Genomic DNA, 19,749 nt, shown 5'->3' with positions numbered 1-19,749 from the left:
TTGAAAATATGTCGCTAAATGGTCTGGGTTGGGTATTGGTGGTGGTTGTTTGCACATTTTAAGTGCATTTTCAAATTCATACTCACCTCCGTCCTCCAATACAAATATTTCAGTGTTTGAGTAAATCAATTGACATTGCCATACAATTCAAAGCAGGATCAAACCAAGTGGATTTTAAAGTAATGGAGAAAGAGACTTATAAACAACACTATTCTCCTATAGTTACTCAGACGTTTTTTTGCCAAGGGCTGCATCTACATGTAATCCTCAAAACAGCTTCCAGGTTCGGGCAAGAAAATAAGAAAAGCACAGTCTATAACACTCCTTTAGGATTAGACCCAAGGACATGCAACAATTAGGAGAGTGTGTTTTTGTAGAACTGGAATAGAGCAAAGCAAAATAAACGTAATTACTTAATTCCCTGTGATTGACATTGAAGAGTGCAGCAACTGATAACTTTTGTCTTGTGAGATTTCTTCACATTTTGGGGGGTATTTGCAGTGGCAGGTGTCACTTTGGAAGCCACTGTGTTGCTTTAAATTAGTAGAAACCTTTGTTGACGCAGCATCGGGAACACGTTCATTTTATTATCATTTATTTGTTTTTGTTATTTTTCTCCACCACTTTATTTGACCTAATTCATTATGGGTTGTGGGAGTAAGTCCCCTGCAGTTCTGCCTGCCAACGTCCCTGTGTAGGACCACAGATCACTGAGGAATAATAGGCCTATAGAGCTGGGGATGGACAGAGATAACTAGGGAGACACCTCTGGAGGTTTATGCTTGGGACTCACCTTCCCTGTAGGCAGGCTTGATACTAGCAGCAAACACTCTTTATTTATAGGCCACCCTTATAATGAATGTCAAACAAAGGACCTTGTGTTAAGTTAGACAGAACTTCCCTCTATTATTGCAGTATAAATGTTGTGGGGGAATATTGAATAACCCTCAAGAGGCCATGTGTCCTACAGTCTTTTCTAAACCAGATTGTAAATAGCATACTGTAGATGTCAACGGAAGACTAAAAAGTGAAATATGTGCCAGAGATAAACCTTCAGTGTACAAACATTTATCCCATTCTATTTAATCCTACCCTCTAAAGGATCAATTTAAAACCCTTTGCAGCGAATGTCATGTTCTTAATCATGTTCTCCACTGCTTCAGTTCTAAGCCACAAAGAGCCTAGAATAAAAAAATAAATGGGTTGGTGGTGGACCACTGCCTACAAGACGGGGAGTGGCGTCATTAAGCACTCTGATAGATTTCCAGGGGGAGGACTTACAGATGACTGCGCAAATGAGCATCCAGGACATGCATTTTAATTTAACCTTTATTTAACTAGGCAAGTCAGTTAAGAACAAATTCTTATTTACAATGGCGGCCTACACCGGAAGACGCTGGGCCAATTGTGCGCTGCCCTATGGGACTCCCAATCACAGCCGGTTGTGATATATCCTGGACATTACAGAGAGAGAACCAGTTAGGGCTTAAGTTATGTCTGCCTTTGAACTTTCTGTGGTTCTCTCCCCCTCAAACTCCAAAAGGTAAGGCACAATTAAAAAAGCCCAGAAGCCTTTGTGCCTGTGTGCACCACCGTCCGCTACCCTCAGCATCCATAATGCATCGAGGCATCAGGGCCCTCTTGGTAAACATAAACAAAATGTTATTAGTGCCAAATCATCTGTCCTTGCTTTCTCCCAACAGGTCTGTCAGTAGATCATGAAGTGTTCCGGTGCAGAGAGCAGAGAGTAGAAACACCTCATTATTGGCCTCTCTGCAGCTCCTAATCGGGTTCATTTGCAGCACAAGGCTGTGGGTATTGATCACCAAACACTGAATGTGCTGAGAACGCTAACGAAACCGGGCATTGGAGACAGATCTTGTTATTTATGTCAATGAAAGTACCCTCCCATGTGTGATTTGTAGTAAAGGATCAGCTTTACTACTTTTTGCCAATGGTGAAAGGGAAATATTACGGCTCTATGATGCAAACTGTATTTGAATAGCATATATTGTTCACGTTTGTTTGGTTTTAATGTAATGTAAGTGCGTTTGTTTCCTGTGAATTTAATGTGCAGCAAATTAAATTGCAAATTGCAACCGCAGGAATAGCTATACTTGCTGCTTTGGAGTTCATGGAAGCACATTTTGGAGCATACAATGTTTAGCCCCATTGGATTACATTACTGAAAGCTAAATGGCACCCAGAGACTGCTGAAAGTTGTAACATCTACAGACTTCTGATTACTATGCAAACAACATCCAGACGGCAACTGGCTCTATTCACCTGTGACATGCTGATTGACCTCTATCTGTTTGATATTAATTCAAGTTGTAAACTTCCGTTGGCGTACTTGGAATATGAATATGTATAGCATGTTATTGCCCCCGTAGAGTACCAGGAATTTTAGTAATCCACCTAATTGTTAGGGTTCAAGAGCTCAAAAAGCTACACAAGAGGATGGCACTATTAATATTTATGGCATTTATAAAGCCCATCTGAAGGAATCGTGGGGTTACACGTATCCTAATTGTAATTCATTTTAAGCACAAACAGCATCTGTGTGATTACTTAACAGTCATCAGTCAACAGGACACAACCAGACTAATTTCATTAGCGCTAACAAGCTTGGTTTTATGAATTCTAATGACAATATTAGCAACTCGTGAATATGTTGATAGTGCTCTGCTTTAAATTTGGTTTCTCCTCTGCTTGGAATTGAGAGCCACAATGACCCAGTGTTCTCTATAAAGCCATCGTGGAGGAAACAAATAAATATGCAATTGTGGTCAAACTCTCCCATGATGCTCTCTGCCTGTGAAGGTGACTGCTTGGGTAAATAGCATTGATCAATACATTCTCACTGACAAATCTCCCTTGCACCACAAACCTGTCCCCCAGGTTGCCTATCATTACAAACTCAATTTGCAATGAAAATACCACCTACCGTCTAGTTCTGCTGTTATGAAGAAATGTAAACATTGTCCGATTCGGAACAGCCTGAGAAACGTAAACATTCTAGGAATCATAATAATGTTAGTGGTTAAGGATGTTGTAAGGTTAGGTTTTAGGCATGTTAGGGAGTGTGATAAAATCACATACCATTTTGTTCAATGAGGTCAAATTTATGGAGGGACGGAGCACTAGAATCAGATCAACACATGTTATTACTATAGCGAGAAGAAGTTAACTTTCTTCCAGTCTTCAGAAAAATGTCTCATCTAAATCCACACCGCTGTGGATTGTATGTGAAAAATATATCACATATCTGATAAGAGCTCTAAAATTAAGAATTACATATACATAATAAAGTACATGAGAAAGCAATAGGTCATGGAAAAATGTACATATATTGCCATGCATAAAAAACATTGATCAATAAAATATGTTATGACGAGGACGTTGGCATGGGTGTTGTTGTAAACCACGTCAATATATCCTCCAAACACCTTCTTTGAGGGCATTGTCACTTTTATACAATGGGTTACCAACATATTCAAATAGCGATTGACATATTTTCAAGAAAAACATTATTTTTATGGATTTATTCAGATCATTTCATCCTTACACAAGATATAGTTCCGACACAAATCTAGGGTTTGCTACCCAAGCCGGCTGGTCGTTCGTTCTATCGGTTCGGTTGCCATAGACAAGACCCAGTCGTTCAGTCTTTTGTTCTGTATCTATGGACGCGACCCAGTCATTCTTCTAAATGTTCCTTTGCCATACTGGCTAGCAACATTCTTATACCTTGCTTGCTAGCTAGCCAAGTATGGCTAACTTACAGTCACGTCACACAGTGCAGCCAGAATCACAGCGAAGTAGCTGCATTTGTGTTTGTTTAAGCTGTTTTCCAGTGTTTATTTGGATACATCGATAACAATGAGCTAATGATGCGCGATATCGCCTGGCATAGAAAATATGCTCTCTCGTTAGGACACTGTTGTTCAGAGGATCTAGCCAACAACACAGCTATCACTTCAAAGTGAAGCTGGAAAGACCGCAAATTAGCTGCACTTCGTTTTGTTTTACCTGTTTTCTATTGATAGTTCTTTGCATATATCCATTAAAATGATGCTGATTCATGATTTCGAATGGCTGACAAAATCTGCCTGCCTGACTCTCATCCCGACTCCCGACATGATCAACATTACTATGGGACAGCAGAAGATTGAATTTGAATAATGAAACAATGTTGCAAATGTCAGAGAGCCAGACAGCAAGGTTAATGCAAATCTCCGCTGTTGAAAGCTAAATGTTAGTCTAAAATAAAATTGAGATAATGTTTAGATGTTTTTTATAGTAGAGATCAAGTTTATAAATTGCCCGCCTGGGCTGATGAGACAGTGGATTGCGCTGTCAGATGGAACAGAGTAAATAGGCATTTTAACGTCATAGATTTAGCCAGTGGTAATTTGCGGATTAGACACCGGCTGGAATGTGGTTTTAACCAATCAGCATTCAGGATTAGACCCACCCATTATATAAATAACAAATATTACAACATCGCCATCCAATCTCCATTATTATTCTGGCAATAGCCCCAACACATCAAAACAAAACTGCAATACATTAACACATGCTGTAGGTGGGACAACCACAATCTGTCCCATTGGATTACATTACTGAAAGCTAATGGCACCCATTAGTGGCACCCATCTTTGTGCCACACTACAGGTGTATGGGAGGTGTTTAGTCTCAAATGTTTATGGAACAAATGGTTTACTGCCTAAGACTTACATTTTTGATTGGTAAGACTCTGTGGACAGATCAAGTCTAAGAGTTTGATGAGGTTTGTGGCCAGTGGGGCTATGATCATTCTTTTTCAATAATTTCTCCTGACAACATATATTCATTTGTTGTTCCTATTACACTCAAGCCAGCATGAATCAGAACTGCACTTTTAATTCGGTCCATTCAGACTTCTTAATAAATTAAATTAGTTAATCCATTCTTAATAGAGAGCTCTGAATTGGCCATTGCACACAATAGAGAATTGATAAGCCAGCATCAAATAATGCAGGCCTCTCTTGACCTTAGAAGACACGCTGGCTTTATTTCTCTGTGTTTCTGTATTACTGATTAATAACCAATCTCATAATGCAATTCAGTCAATACATTCACTCTGGAATACAACTTATGTACTGGTCTAAGTGTATTGCTGTGTGTACAATGCTAAACAACCAAGTGCTCATCTAGGAGAGAGGTCATTCTAAAAATGGATGTGCTCAACATGAAGGTTGTCTCGTTTGTATTATCCTGTCTACTTTTATTTTTTTTTCTCTCTAATTGGAATTGAGAGCCACAATGACCCAGTGTTCTTTATAGAGCCATTGGAGAAGAAACAAATAACTAAATATGCAATTGTGGTCAAACTCTCCCATGATGCTCTCTACCTGTGGAGGTGACTGCTCGGGTAAATAGCATTGATCAATATGTTCTCACTGACAAATCTCCCTTGCACGACAAACCTCTCACTCAGGGTGCATATCATCACAAACTCAATTTGCAATGAAAACCCCACCTACCATTAAGCTCTGCTGTTCCAATTGTTCCCACAATAATTGTAAACATTGTCCGATTTGCAACAGCCTGAGAAACATAAATATTGTCAGAATTATAATAATGTTTCTCTTGCTATGAAAAAAAGAAGAAGTAAGAAGAAATTGGATTTTTGGAAATAATGCTTTAGGATTTCTTCTAGGAAATGTACTTAACTTTAGGACAGCTAAAACCTTGTCTTGTGCAGACTGGGCCCAGGAGGTGAGCATTTAAAAAATACATTATAACTAAAAACATCAATGTAAACCTTTTAATGACACATTTGACTGAATAATGAATATTCACATTTTTTAAATGGTCATATCAAATCAAATGATTTGAAATGACTAAATGTATTGATTAGAAAAGCTATTCAAATAATAATAGTCAAAACCAGAATAATCAAACAGGAATATTTAGTGATTCAAAGCTTGCTATGATACTGAACATTAAAGGTTGGAAGTTCTTTGGGTAGTTGCTAGAGAACTTGAGAGAGAGAGGGAGAACCCACAGAGGCCCCTGAGAGATAGTATGGATCATCTACATGTCCCTGAACATGTTCTACTGAGACAATATTCACTACCACAACACTGTCATATACTTGGCTGACCTTCTTAAAAAGAAAGACCATATGATCATGCCCTCTTCCAACCATCCTACAAATCATGTTAGGTCTGAGATTCCTAGCATCGGGATCCTTTCCAGCCTTGCTCGCAGGGACAGTGTTAGTCAGTCCTCTGTGAGTCGGGTGGTTAGTGCAGTGTGTGATGCACTGTGTCGTCATGTGCAAAGATTCATCACGTTCCCATCAACTGCAGCGGAACAAATAAGCACCAAACAATTTTTGAGGTGGCCAACTTCCCCAATGTCCTTGGTGCTGGGGATGGGACCCATGTGGCAATAAAGGTCAGTGACGATGACAAGCTTCTGTCAAAACATGTCTAGATAAGTATAGTTTGCACCCCCCCACCAAATGTATTGTTTCAGTAGGCCTTATAAGTATCTGATGTAGCCTTATCATTTCTCCTGATAGGGTCCACGTGATGAGGAGCAAATTTAAGTTAATCGAAAGAACGTCCTATCTATCGATATGCAAGTAGTCTGACATGCCACACTAGCCTTCACAAATATTGTTGACAAAAGGTCCGGGAGCAGACATGACTCCTTCATTGTATCAAATTCAGCCCTGGGAATCAAGTTTGACTTTGTCCTACTTTGTATGTTTTGGATTTTAGGTGATGGTGGCTATGGACAGAAAAACATGGCTCATGACACCAATCCTACACACTAACAAGAACTACAACCATGCTCAGATGAAAATGAGAAGTTTAGTAGAGAGATCTATCGGAGTCCTAAAATACAGATTCAGATTAATTGAGGGAGCTCTGGGGGAGTTATTTTATACAGCCCAGATATCATAACCTCAGCATGTATCTTGCATAACATCTGGATACAAAACAGGATGCCACATCCTAAAATACCTGACATTCCACCAGCTGTACCTGACCAGGATGTTGCTGTTGACCAGAATGCCGCTGGTAGATGCAATGCTGGCCTACAAGCAAGAAATTCTCATAAGAAGGAGATTCACATGACAAAAAATAAGGTTTGTATGATATCGAAACAGGCTTATTTTAGAAAATTAATCTTCAAGACTTCTTCACTTCTCCATGGCAAACTTCTCCTTCTCCAGGGCTAATCTCTCACCTTCCACCATGGCGGTGACCATCTCCTCCACACTTGCAAGCATCAATGCCCAGGGTGACACAATGGATAAGGATCTGAGACAGGTGCATCTCCTCTGTGTCAGTGATGATCGATTGAGAAAATACAATGACTCTGTTATTGGAATGATATGTGTTTAGCGCCTATTATAGAATAATAATAAACGTATTAAATGGGAAATCAAACAAACACTAACCTCTGCTTGTTCTTCTGTCATATGATCATGATGATCCATTACTCCCACATCCAGGCACAGGGGCATATTGATGAGGTCCAGTGTTATCTCTGGAGGCTCAAACACATCGCGTTAGCATGGCAACAATGTTTCAGGAGCTGTAGGCTCGATATGATGAGAGAAGTCAACCAGTTTAATGTTAGCTGTACGACTGGATACTTTAATAACCATAAACGCTTGAGCCACTGCCACAGACAGTTGGCTACCGGACATTTAAATATAGCAAGAAAACTCATTAAAACTGCATTATCTAGCTAGCTAGTAATTAACAATATTAACTTATTTTGGAATGCCATGTTGAAATATGATCCCAAGGAAAATTCCACCCTAAAACTATCTTTTGGTATTTGTGTCATTAGTCCATTGTTGACATAGTCAAGTGTTTTGCTTGTCAGCAATCAAGTTTTGAATATATGTAACTTTCAAAATATAGAAATATATTATATAGCATTTTGAAAGTGACATACCTTGAAAACTTGATTGCTGACAAACAAAACATTTTGGGACAATGTCAACAATGGACTAATGAAACAAATACCAAAGATCATTTTTGGGTGGAGTTTTCCTTTAATTTATGAAGCTCATCACACATTTTACAAGTGAGTGCTAAACAATTAGCCAGAGGCTGCATGAAGTCAGAATGGGGAAGTACGCTCAATTGAATGCTGTATGATAGAGATGTTGCATGTTGCACACAAGTACACTTGCACACTCATAATAACTTAGTCACATACAGTACAAACATTCAGAAACAGAAGGACACAGTAACAAGCAGACACACACACACACACACACACACAGCAGACCTCAAGCTTTGAAAGCTTTGGATGTTCTCTTGAACATTCTCGTCTCATCTCTCTCTTGCCAGAACCCAAAAGGATGGAAAGCACAAGAAAGGGAAAGGGTGCTGTGATCACTGCGCCTGCTTCAGATAGTACCCTACTGCTGGGCCAGGCACTGCAGGGGTGGAGGGTTCTGCCTCCTACATCAAAGGGGCCAGAGCCATTGGCTGCCTTCACACACCAGCACCACAGACCATTAGATATTCACAAGAGCTAGTGCTGTGGCCGGTGCTCATGTTTAACTGAGCTGATTGGCAGATTAGCTTGTCAATCAAATGCCATATTAGGGCTTAACCTCTGAAATTAAAATTCTTTGGGAAATGTTTTAAGATAGTCATTCCATGGATCATTTAGCTGTTTGATTTAGAATTTTAGGACCCCTGCAGGTATCAACAAAAAAAGGAAATAAATAATAATAATAATTTGATAAAATATTGAATTTGGCATTTACTGCTATAGATAATAGAAATGCATTGATGTGCAAGAGTCTCGTCTTTGCATAGAGTGATCATATCATTTTGTAGGCCAAACTGTTCGGACGATACAGACATTTGTGAGAATACATATTTTCGCGGTGTCTCCTGTTCTGACAAACACCGCTGTCGTGCTCCGTTCACATTAACCATAAGAACACCTTTCCATTGCGCCGGATGTCATTCATTTGAATGGGTACCATCCACAACCGAGTGGAATCGCAAGGCCCCGTTGCAGTTTGAAGGCTCTGTTCAGAGATAGACACCGTGTGCTTTGAATTTTTTCAAACTCTGCGTCTTCTTCAGTCTGGCCAGAGTCAGTCGAAGAACAGGAAGTTACCAAACCACTGAAGAATATTTATGCTTTATGACTGTTGCCTCCCATTTTAGTTTACTGTGATGGTAATGAAGTTTGTTTTTGATTATAATTATTAGGTGGAGGTCACTAGCTACACTATAGCCTATCTTTTAGCCAGCTGTTCTGAAAGCTAGCTTGACTCGCTAGAAAGTTGTAGAAACAAGTTGAGGAAAAGTCACTGAATGAAACATGTTTTTATTATCAACTGAAACAGTTTGTTTCTCCTGTCTTGAATGAAAAGGTCATATTTTACAATCTCCCAAAATAAATGTGATGCCTGATGAGAGACGAGGCTCTCCTCTAATCTTGTCTTGTGTTTCAAACCTTCTCTATGCTCTACGTCCAGTAGTTGAACGAGATTGCATTAAGATGACGTATGGCGTGATGGAACACGTCACAATGGAAACTGAGCAGGGCTCTAACAGTTTTCACCACAAATGCGGAAGGCCGACATAGGCGGATGCTGTGGATTGAGATCTCCAGCTTAAACAGACATTTTTTTGATGGATTTGCTCATTATGTTCATTCGATTGACACGAAAGCATGAACTGAGTAACATCTGCCAATAGAAACGGATTCCCGACAGATCGATGTTAAGTCTCCTCCTGGCACTTGTCAATAAACACATTCTCTATCCAGTGGCTGTGTCCAACATGGTTACTTCAATAATGTGACAGAATATTGCTATGTTATGCAATGGTAGCCCACAGTACAGCAGGTATTCGTCAGCATGGTTCATGCTAATCATGTTTTCTCATTAGCAATGTGTCAATCACACTGTTGACATCAGGCATCCAATCTATTTGATATACTGCAAACAAATGCTATGTGATTCAGTGACTGAAATGTTACGTGATTCAGTGACTCACATGCTGAGGAGAATACAGATACAAACAAACATCGGAGGCTCCAAGATGCTCTTTGTTGAAACTTCCATAGGTATCAATGTAAAGTAAGACCCGATAGTGAACACACAACTTTCCCTAGTGGATTATTATGTTCAAATTCCTTGCATCAAGATGGATTAAGCCAGGTAAAAGAATAGTGACAGCTCATCAACAAGCAAAGAAGGTGAATTGCGTTTATATCTGATTTTACAGTGGGGTCCAAGATTATTGACCCCGTTGATAAAGATGAGCAAAGATGACTATATAGAATAAATCATTTCAATACTGAGCTATATTGCATGCTCACAAAAATGAGGAAATTATATTGTTCTAATACAATTGCTCAGAAAGAGATTTAGTTTAACAAGTAATACAACAATAAGTGAAAAGGTAGGAGTCAAAATGATTGATAGCCCTATTTTCGTATGATTATTTCTGTATTTTTGGCTCATTCATGACAAAGCCCACTGATATTGTGAACTACTTTAATGACTTTTTTCATTGGCATGATAAGCACATTTAGGGATGACATGCCAGAAACAAATGCTGGCACTACACATCCAAATATATCGGACTAAATTATGAAAGACAAAAATTGTACCTTTAAATTCCATAAAGTCAGTGTGGAAAAGTTGAAAAAAATATTGTTGTCTATCAACAATGACAAGCCACCAGGGTCTGACAATCTAGATGGAAAATAACTGAGGAGAATAGATGATGATATTGCCACGTCTTCAATTTAAGCCTGCTAGAGAGCATGTGCCCTCAAGCCTGGAGGGAAGCTAAAGTCATTCCGCTACCCAATAATATTAAAGCCCCCTTTACTGGCTCAAACAGCCGATCAATCAGCCTGTTACCAACCATTAGTCAACATCTGAAAAAATACAATGCTATTTTACAGTAAACAAATTGACAACAGAAATTCAGCATGCTTATAGGGAAGGACACTCAACAAGCACAGCACAGGACATACACAAATGGCTGATGATTGGCTGAGAGAAATTGATGATAAAATTATTGTGGGGGCTGTCTTGTTAGACTTCATTGCAGCTTTTGCCATGATCTATCATAGTCTGCTGCTGGAAAAACTTGTGTTACGGCTTTACACCCCCTACTATGATGTGGATAAAGAGTTACTTGTCTAACAGAACACAGAGGGTGTTCATTAATGGTAGCCTATCAAATATAATCCAGTTAAAATTAGGAATTTCCCAGGGTAGCTGTTTAGGCCCCTTGCTTTTTTCAATTTTTTACTAACAACACGTCACTGACTTTGAGTAAAGCCAGAAATTCTATGTATGCTCAACACTATGCACGTCAGCTACTACAGCGACTGAAATGACTGCGACACTCAAAGAGCTACAGTTAGTTTCACAGTGTGTGGCAAGGAATAAGTTAGCCCTAAATATTTACAAAACTAAAATAATTGTGTTTGGAACAAAACACTCACTAAACCCTAAACCTTAAAGTTGAGATGACTAAATTGCTTGGAGTAACACTAGAATGTAAACTGCCATGGTCAAAACGTATTGATGCAGAAGTAGCTAAGATGCGGAGAAGTCTGTCTATAATAAAGTGATGCTCTGCCTTCTTAACAACACTATCAACAAGGCAGGTCCTACAGGCCCCAGTTCTGTCACACCTTGACTACTGTTCAGTCGTGTGGTCAGGTGCCACAAAAAAGGACTTATGAAAATGGCAAATGGCTCAGAACAGGGCAGCATGGCTGGCCCTTGGATGTACACAGAGCTAACATTAATAATATGCATGTCAAACTCTCCTGGCTCAAAGTGGAGGAGAGACTGACTTCATCACTACTTTTAATTATGAGAGGTATTGACAAGTTGAATGCACCAAGATGTCTGTCTAAACTACTGGCGCACAGCTCGGACACCCATGCATACCCCACAAGACATGCCACAAGAGGTCTCTTCACAGTCGCCAAGTCCAGAACAGACTATGAGAGGCACACAGTACTACATAGAGCCATGACTACATGGAACTCTATTCCACAACAAGTAACTGACACAAGCAGTAAAATTAGATTTTAAAAAAACAGATTAAAAACATCTTATGGAACAGTGGGGACTGTGAAGCAACACAGACATTGGCACAGACACATGCACACACACACACGATAACATACATACACATGGATTTAGTACTGTAGATATGTGGTGGACTAGGGGCATGAGGCACACAGTGTGTTGTGAAATCTGTGAATGTATTGTCAAGGATCTGGCAGTATTCTGTATGGAGGAATGGTTTTAGATAAACTTTTTAGATAAAGGCTCCATGCAGGTAACCTATAAGGGCAAAGGGCGAGACCCAAATGCAGACACTGGAGGCAGATGGTTGAGCTCCGATATTTATTATAACAAAAGGGGTAGGCATAAGGCAGGTAGGGGACAGGTGAGAGTTCATAAACGAGGTCAGAGTTCAAATGATACCAGGTAATTGTTACGGTAATGAGTGAAGAGGTGTGGAGTCAGGCGCAGAGAGCAAAAGATGTGGGAAAAACAACACGCTTTAATGTCCCGGAAACATAACATGTACAAAAGTGGAAACACAAATGAACAGAAATATAAACGGACAGCGTGAAACCCAAATGCCAACAAAATACACTCAAACAGCAAAACAGACGAACAAACCCGCACGAAACAGAAGCGGGCTAAACAGACTATATGTAACCCTATCCTAACAACCAAACTAGAAACAGGTGCTACCAATTAGACAAAACTAAACGAACACAGAACAACGGATCGGCGATAGCTAGTAGACCGGCGACGACGACCGCCGAGCGCCACCCGAACAAGAAGGGGAGTCACCTTCGGTAATATTCATGACAGTACCCCCCTCCTGACGCGCAGCTCCCGCAGCGCGCCGACGCCGGCCTCAGGAACGACCCGGAGGCCGAGGCGCTGGGCGATCCGGACGTAGGCGATGGAATTCACTCAACATGGATGGGTCTAGAATATCCCTCACCGGAACCCAGCACCTCTCCTCTGGACCGTACCCCTCCCAGTCGACGAGGTACTGCAAGCCTCTCACCCGGCATCTCGAGTCCAGAATAGCTCGTATCTTGTACGCCGGGAACCCCTCGATGTCCAGAGGGGGCGGAGGAACCTCCGGTACCTCATTTTCCTGCATGGGACCAGCTACCACCGGCCTGAGAAGAGACACATGAAATGAGGGGTTAATACGTTAATACGAAGGAAGTAATAATCGATAACAAACCTCATTTATTCTCCTCAGGACTTTAAATGGCCCTATACACTGCGGACCCAGCTTCCGGCAGGGCAAGCGGAGAGGCAGGTTTCGGGTCGAGAGCCAGACCCTGTCCCCAGGTGCAAACACGGGGGCCTCACTGCGGTGACGGTCAGCGCTCTTCTTCTGCCTTCTACTCGCTTGGCGTAATGACTCTTGGACTACCCTCCAGGTCTCCTTAGAGTGCTGTACCCACTCCTCCACCGCAGGAGCCTCAGTCTGGCTCTGATGCCACGGTGCCAGGACCGGCTGGTACCCCAACACGCACTCAAATGGTGACATGTTGGTAGAAGAGTGGCTTAGTGAATTCTGGGCTATTTCTGCCCAGGGAATATATCTCGCCCACTCGCCTGGCCGGTCCTGGCAATACGACCGCAGAAACCTACCCACCTCCTGGTTAACTCTCTCCACCTGACCATTACTCTCCGGGTGATACCCTGAGATAAGGTTGACCGAGACCCCCAGACGTTCCATAAATGCCCTCCAAACACGGGAGATAAATTGGGGGCCCCGATCAGAAACTATATCCTCGGGCACCCCGTAGTGCCGGAAGACATGGGTGAAAAGAGCTTCCGCAGTCTGTAGGGCCGTAGGGAGACCGGGCAATGGGATAAGACGGCAGGACTTAGAGAACCGATCCACAACGACCAGGATAGTAGTGTTACCCTGAGAGGGGGGAGGTCAGTAAGAAAATCCACCGAAAGATGGTTCCACGGCCGTTGTGGAACGGGAAGAGGTTGTAATTTACCTCTTGGCAGGTGTCTAGGAGCCTTACTCTGGGCGCACACCGAACAGGAGGAAACATAGAATCGCACATCCCTCCTCAAAGTGGGCCACCAGTACTTCCTCTCAAGACCTCTCACTGTCCTATAAATACCTGGGTGACCCGACGAGGGTAGACAATGAGCCCATCAAATCAATTGATCACGAACAGCCAGCGGCACGTACCTACGACCCTCCGGACACTGTGGAGGCGTAGGTTCCCCCCTTAGCGCCCGCTCGATGTCCGCGTCCACATCCCATACTACCGGTGCCACCAGCTTAGCTGCCGGAATGATGGGAGTAGGATCGATGGACCTGTCCTCAGTGTCATAGAGTCTTGACAGCGCGTCAGCCTTAGTGTTGAGGGAACCTGGTCTATATGAGTGAAACGAAATCTGGTGAAAAACATGGCCCACCTTGCCTGACGAGGATTCAGTCTCCTAGCTGATCGGATATACTCCAGGTTACGATGGTCAGTCCAGATAAGGAAAGGGTGCTTAGCCCCCTCAAGCCAGTGTCTCCACACCTTCAGGGCCTTAACCATAGCCCTATCCCCCACATCATAATTCCGCTCCCCTGGCCCGAGTTTCTTAGAAAAAAAGGCACAGGGGCGGAGCTTCGGTGGCACACCCGAACGCTGTGAGAGCACCGCTCCAACCCCAGCCTTGGATGCGTCCACCTCTACCATAAATGCCAAAGAAGAGTCCGGATGTGCCAACACCGGCGCCTTAGTAAACATCGCCTTCAACTTATGAAAAGCTCCGTTCGCCTCTGCTGACCACTGTAAATGCACCGGCCCCCCCTTCAGCAGTGAGGTAATAGGGGCAGCTACCTGACCAAAACCCCGGATAAACCTCCGGTAGTAATTGGCAAATCCCAAGAACCGCTGCACCTCCTTACCGTGGTCGGAGTCGGCCAATTACGCACGGCCTTAACGCGGTCACCCTCCATTACCAAACCAGAGCTGGAAATGCGATAACCCAGGAAGGAAACTGATTGTTTGGAAAACTCACATTTCTCCGCCTTCACATACAGGTCATGCTCCAGCAGTCGTCTAAGAACCTTGCGCACAAGAGATACATGCGCAGAGTGTGTAGCGGAGTAGATCAAAATATCGTCAATATAAACCACTACACCCTGTCCGTGCAGGTCTCTGAGTATTTCATCCACGAAGGATTGAAATATAGCTGGAGCATTCTTTAAACCGTATGGCATGACGAGGTACTCATAATGGCCCGACGTAGTGCTAAATGCAGTTTTCCACTCATCTCCCTCCCGAATAGGCACCAAATTATAAGCACTCCTGAGATCCAGTTTAGTGAAGAACTGCGCTCCGTGAAATGATTCCACTACCATAGCAATGAGAGGTAGTGGGTAACTAAAACCCACTGTGATGGAATTTAGACCTCTATAATCAATACACGGACGCAAACCACCATCTTTTTTCTATACAAAAAATAAACTCGAAGAGACAGGTGACATGGAGGGCTGAATGTACCCCTGTCCCAGAGCCTCGGTGATATAATTTTCCATAGCCACCTTCTCCTCCTGGGACAAAGGATACACATGACTCCTGTGGAGTGCAGCGTTAACCTGGAGATTTATCACGCAATCCCCCTGCCTATGGGGTGGTAATTGGGTCGCTTTCTTTTTACTGGAAACGATAGCCAAATCGTCATACTCAGCTGGAATGCGCACGGTGGAAACCTGGTCTGGACTCTCCACCGTTGTAGCACCGATGGAAACCCCTACACACCTGCCTGAACACTCATCAGACCACCCCTGTAGAGTTCCCTGTTTCCACGAAATCGTAGGATTATGAATAGCTAGCCAGGGAATCCCCAGAACAACTGGAAACGCAGGTGAATCGATAAGGAACAAACTAATTCGCTCCTTGTGATTCCCCTGCGTAATCATCTCCAACGAAATGGTGGCTTTCTTCACCAGCCCTGACCCTAATGGTCGACTATCTAAAGAGTGCACGGGAAAAAGGGGTTTACTTTTACTAACGGAATCCTCAACCTCTGAGCGAGTCCGTGATCTATAAAGTTTCCAGCTGCGCCTGAATCTACCAGTGCCTTATGCTGGAGAGAAGGAGAATAATTTAGGAAACAAATTAATAGGAACATGTGACCAACAGGAAACTCTGGGAGAGTGTGGTGCTTACTCACCTGGGGTGACCGATGAGTGTTCTGCCTGCCCTCATGATTCCCAGATGAATTCCTCCAGCACCGACCAGACGTGTGCCCTCTCCGGCCACAACTGGTACAGGAGGAGCTTCCTCCTCCGATCTCCCTTGACGTGGTACCTCCTAGCTCCATCGGGATAGGGGCAGGAGGATCAGGAGGTAGAACTGACAGGACCCTTTCAGAACGTCCACGAGCAGCTAGCAGATGGTCCAACCGGATCGACAGGTCTATCAGTCCATCCAGGCCAAGTGTAGTATCCCGACAGGCCAGCTCCCTACGGACGTCCTCTCTCAGGCTACACCTGTAATGGTCTATCGGGGCCCTGTCGTTCCACCCTGCTCCCGCAGCCAAGGTCCGGAACTCCAGCGCGAAGTCCTGCGCGCTCCTCGTCCCCTGTCTCAGATGGAACAATCTCTCACCCGCCGCACGACCCTCTGGAGGGTGATCGAACACGGCCCTGAAACGGTGGATGAACTCCGGGTAGTTGTCTTTCGCCGAGTCGGGCCCGTTCCAAACCGCATTAGCCCACTCCAGGGCTCTACCGGTCAGGCAGGTGATGAGGACCCCTACTCTCTCCTCCTCCGAGGGGGCCGGTCGAACGGTGGCCAGGTAGAGGTCTAATTGAGGCAGGAATCCCTGGCACCCTGTCGCTGCTCCATCGTACTTCCTCGGAGGCGTCATGTGCAGAGCGCTGGAACCGGATCCAGATGGGGGAGATGGTAGAGTTGCTGGTGGGAGGGTCGGTGGGGTAGTAGGGAAACCATTCCTCTCCCAACGATCCATCCTCTCCATCATCTGATCCATCGCTGATCCTAGGCGATGGAGGATGGATGTGTGATGATGGACTCTCTCCTCCATAGTGGGAAGAGGAGTGGTCGCTGCTCCTGCTGACCTCATATCGTGGTGCGGGCTTCTGTTACGGTAATGAGTGAAGAGGTGTGGAGTCAGGCGCAGAGAGCAAAAGATGTGGGAAAAACAACACGCTTTAATGTCCCGGAAACATAACATGTACAAAAGTGGAAACACAAATGAACAGAAATATAAACGGACAGCGTGAAACCCAAATGCCAACAAAATACACTCAAACAACAAAACAGATGAACAAGCCCGCACGAAACAGAAGCGGGCTAAACAGACTATATATAACCCTATCCTAACAACCAAACTAGAAACAGGTGCTACCAATTAGACAAAACTAAACGAACACAGAACAACGGATCGGCGATAGCTAGTAGACCGGCGACGATGACCGCCGAGCGCCACCCGAACAAGAAGGGGAGTCACCTTCGGTAATATTCGTGACAGTAATAGGCAGGCTCGAGGTCAGGACAGGCAGAGTGGTCAGGTAGGCGGATTTGGCATCAGGACAGGCAAGAGTCAAAACCTTGTTTTTATTATCAACTGAAACAATATGTTTCGCCTGTCTTGAATGAAAAGGTCATATTTTACATTCTCCCAAAATAAATGTGATGCCTGACGAGAGATGAGGCTCTCCTCTAATCTTGTCTTGTATTTCAAACCTTCTCTATGCTCTACGTCCAGTAGCTGAACGAGATTGCATTAAGATGACGTATGGCGTAATGAAACACGTCACAATGTAAACTGAGCAGGGCTCTAACAGTTTTCACCATAAATGCGGAAGGCCGACATAGGCGGATGCTGTGGATTGAGACGCAGCCCATGCACAAAATATCTCTAGCTTAAACAGACATTTTGATGAGGATTTATTCATTATGTTAATTTGATAGACACAAAAAGTGTGAACTAAGTGACATCTGCCAATTTAAACGGAATGCCCTCCTGGCACATGTCATAAACACATTCTCTATCCAGTGGCTGTGTCCAACAAGGTTAGGAGGGTTAGGAAAAAACAGACTGGGAAAAATAGGAGCTATGGATCTGGAAGATGTGTTGCACCATAAACTGGACCGTCTTCTTGGCAGAGGGTAATTAGGGGAGAGGGATGATATGGGCAGCCTTGGAGAACCAGTCCATTACCGTCAGAATGACAGTGTTGCCATCAGACAGAGAGAGCCCCGTGACAAAGTCCAGAGAGATATGGGACCAGGGACGATGGGGGACGGGTAGTGGCTGAAGGAGGCCAGAAGGAGCTTGCCATGGAGTCTTGTTCCTGAGCACACACTGTGCACACAGAGACGAAGGCAGAGACTTCAGGAACCATTGTGGGCCACCAGAAATGTTGTCGGAGGAAGGCTAGGGAACCACTCTGGGCCACCAGAAACATTGTCAGAGAAAGGCTAGGGTACGAAGGGAAACCTGGATGACAGGTCAGCCTGGAGGAATGGGCCCATTCCAGGACCCGGGACCGGACTGAGTTAGGGACAATCAACCGGTTAGCCTGGCCCCCTTCAGGTTCAGGCTGGGAATATTTTCAATACCCCAATCCACTGAAGCTGCAAGGCATGAGTTAGTGAGAAAGGTTTCGGAGACCAAGGGTGTGGCAGAGGAACTGTATAGGCATGAGAGGGCATCAGTCTTCACATTTTTGAAACCCTGGGCGGTAGGACATGGTGAAGTTGTATCTTGTAAACAATAAAGCCCACAGGGTCTGCCTGGAGTTAAGGTGCTTGGCTGTATGGAGATATTCAATTTTTATGGTCGGTCCAAACCAAGAATGGCTGTTCTGCTTCTTCCAGCCAGTGCCTCCACTCTTCCAGCACCATCTTGACTGTCAGGAGTTCTCGGTTGCCTACGTCATAGTTTCTCTCTGCAGGATTCAGATGATGGGACAGGAAGGCACATGGATGGAGATTTTGGTACTGGGCAGATTGCTGAGACAGGGTGGCCCCCACTTCAACATCAGAAGCACCAACCTCTACCACAAATTGACGGGACAGATCTGGATGGGTGCTGTGGTGAACCGATGCTTCAGGTCCACGGTGGTAGAAATTAGCCCACCCCAGGAAACATTGTAACTGCACCCTGGACGTAGGTTGAGGCCACTCTACCACTGCTTTCACTTTTTCAGTATCCATTTGGACATTTCCATCAGCAATGACATATCCCAGAAAGGAGATTATAGAGCGGTGGAACTCACACTTCTCAGCTTTCACAAACAATTGGTTCTCCAGGAGGCGCCGAAGACCTTGTCTGACATGAGGAATGTGTTCTTGGGCAGACCAGGAAAAAAACAGGATGTCATCCAGGTAGACGAACACAAAAAAGTTTAGCATGTCCTGGAGCACATCGTTTATCAGATCCTGGAAGACAGCGGGGGCATTGGTGAGTCCAAACGCCATGACCTGTTACTCATAATGTCCACTGGCTGTGTTGAAGGCTGTCTTCCACTCATCTCCTCTGCGTATCCGAACCAGGCCGTTGGCATTCCGAAGGTCCAGTTTGGAAAAAATGGTGGCCCCCTGGAGAGGTTCGAAAGCCGAGAAGAGGAGTGGTAGGGGGTAACGATTCTTGATCATTATATCATTTAGAAACCGGTAGTCAATGCACAG

The sequence above is a fragment of the Oncorhynchus gorbuscha genome, linkage group LG20 (assembly GCF_021184085.1).
Source record: "Oncorhynchus gorbuscha isolate QuinsamMale2020 ecotype Even-year linkage group LG20, OgorEven_v1.0, whole genome shotgun sequence".
In the NCBI taxonomy this organism is placed as follows: domain Eukaryota; kingdom Metazoa; phylum Chordata; class Actinopteri; order Salmoniformes; family Salmonidae; genus Oncorhynchus; species Oncorhynchus gorbuscha.
The sequence above is the reverse complement of the archived record's forward strand: the minus strand, read 5'-3'. Positions refer to the sequence as shown.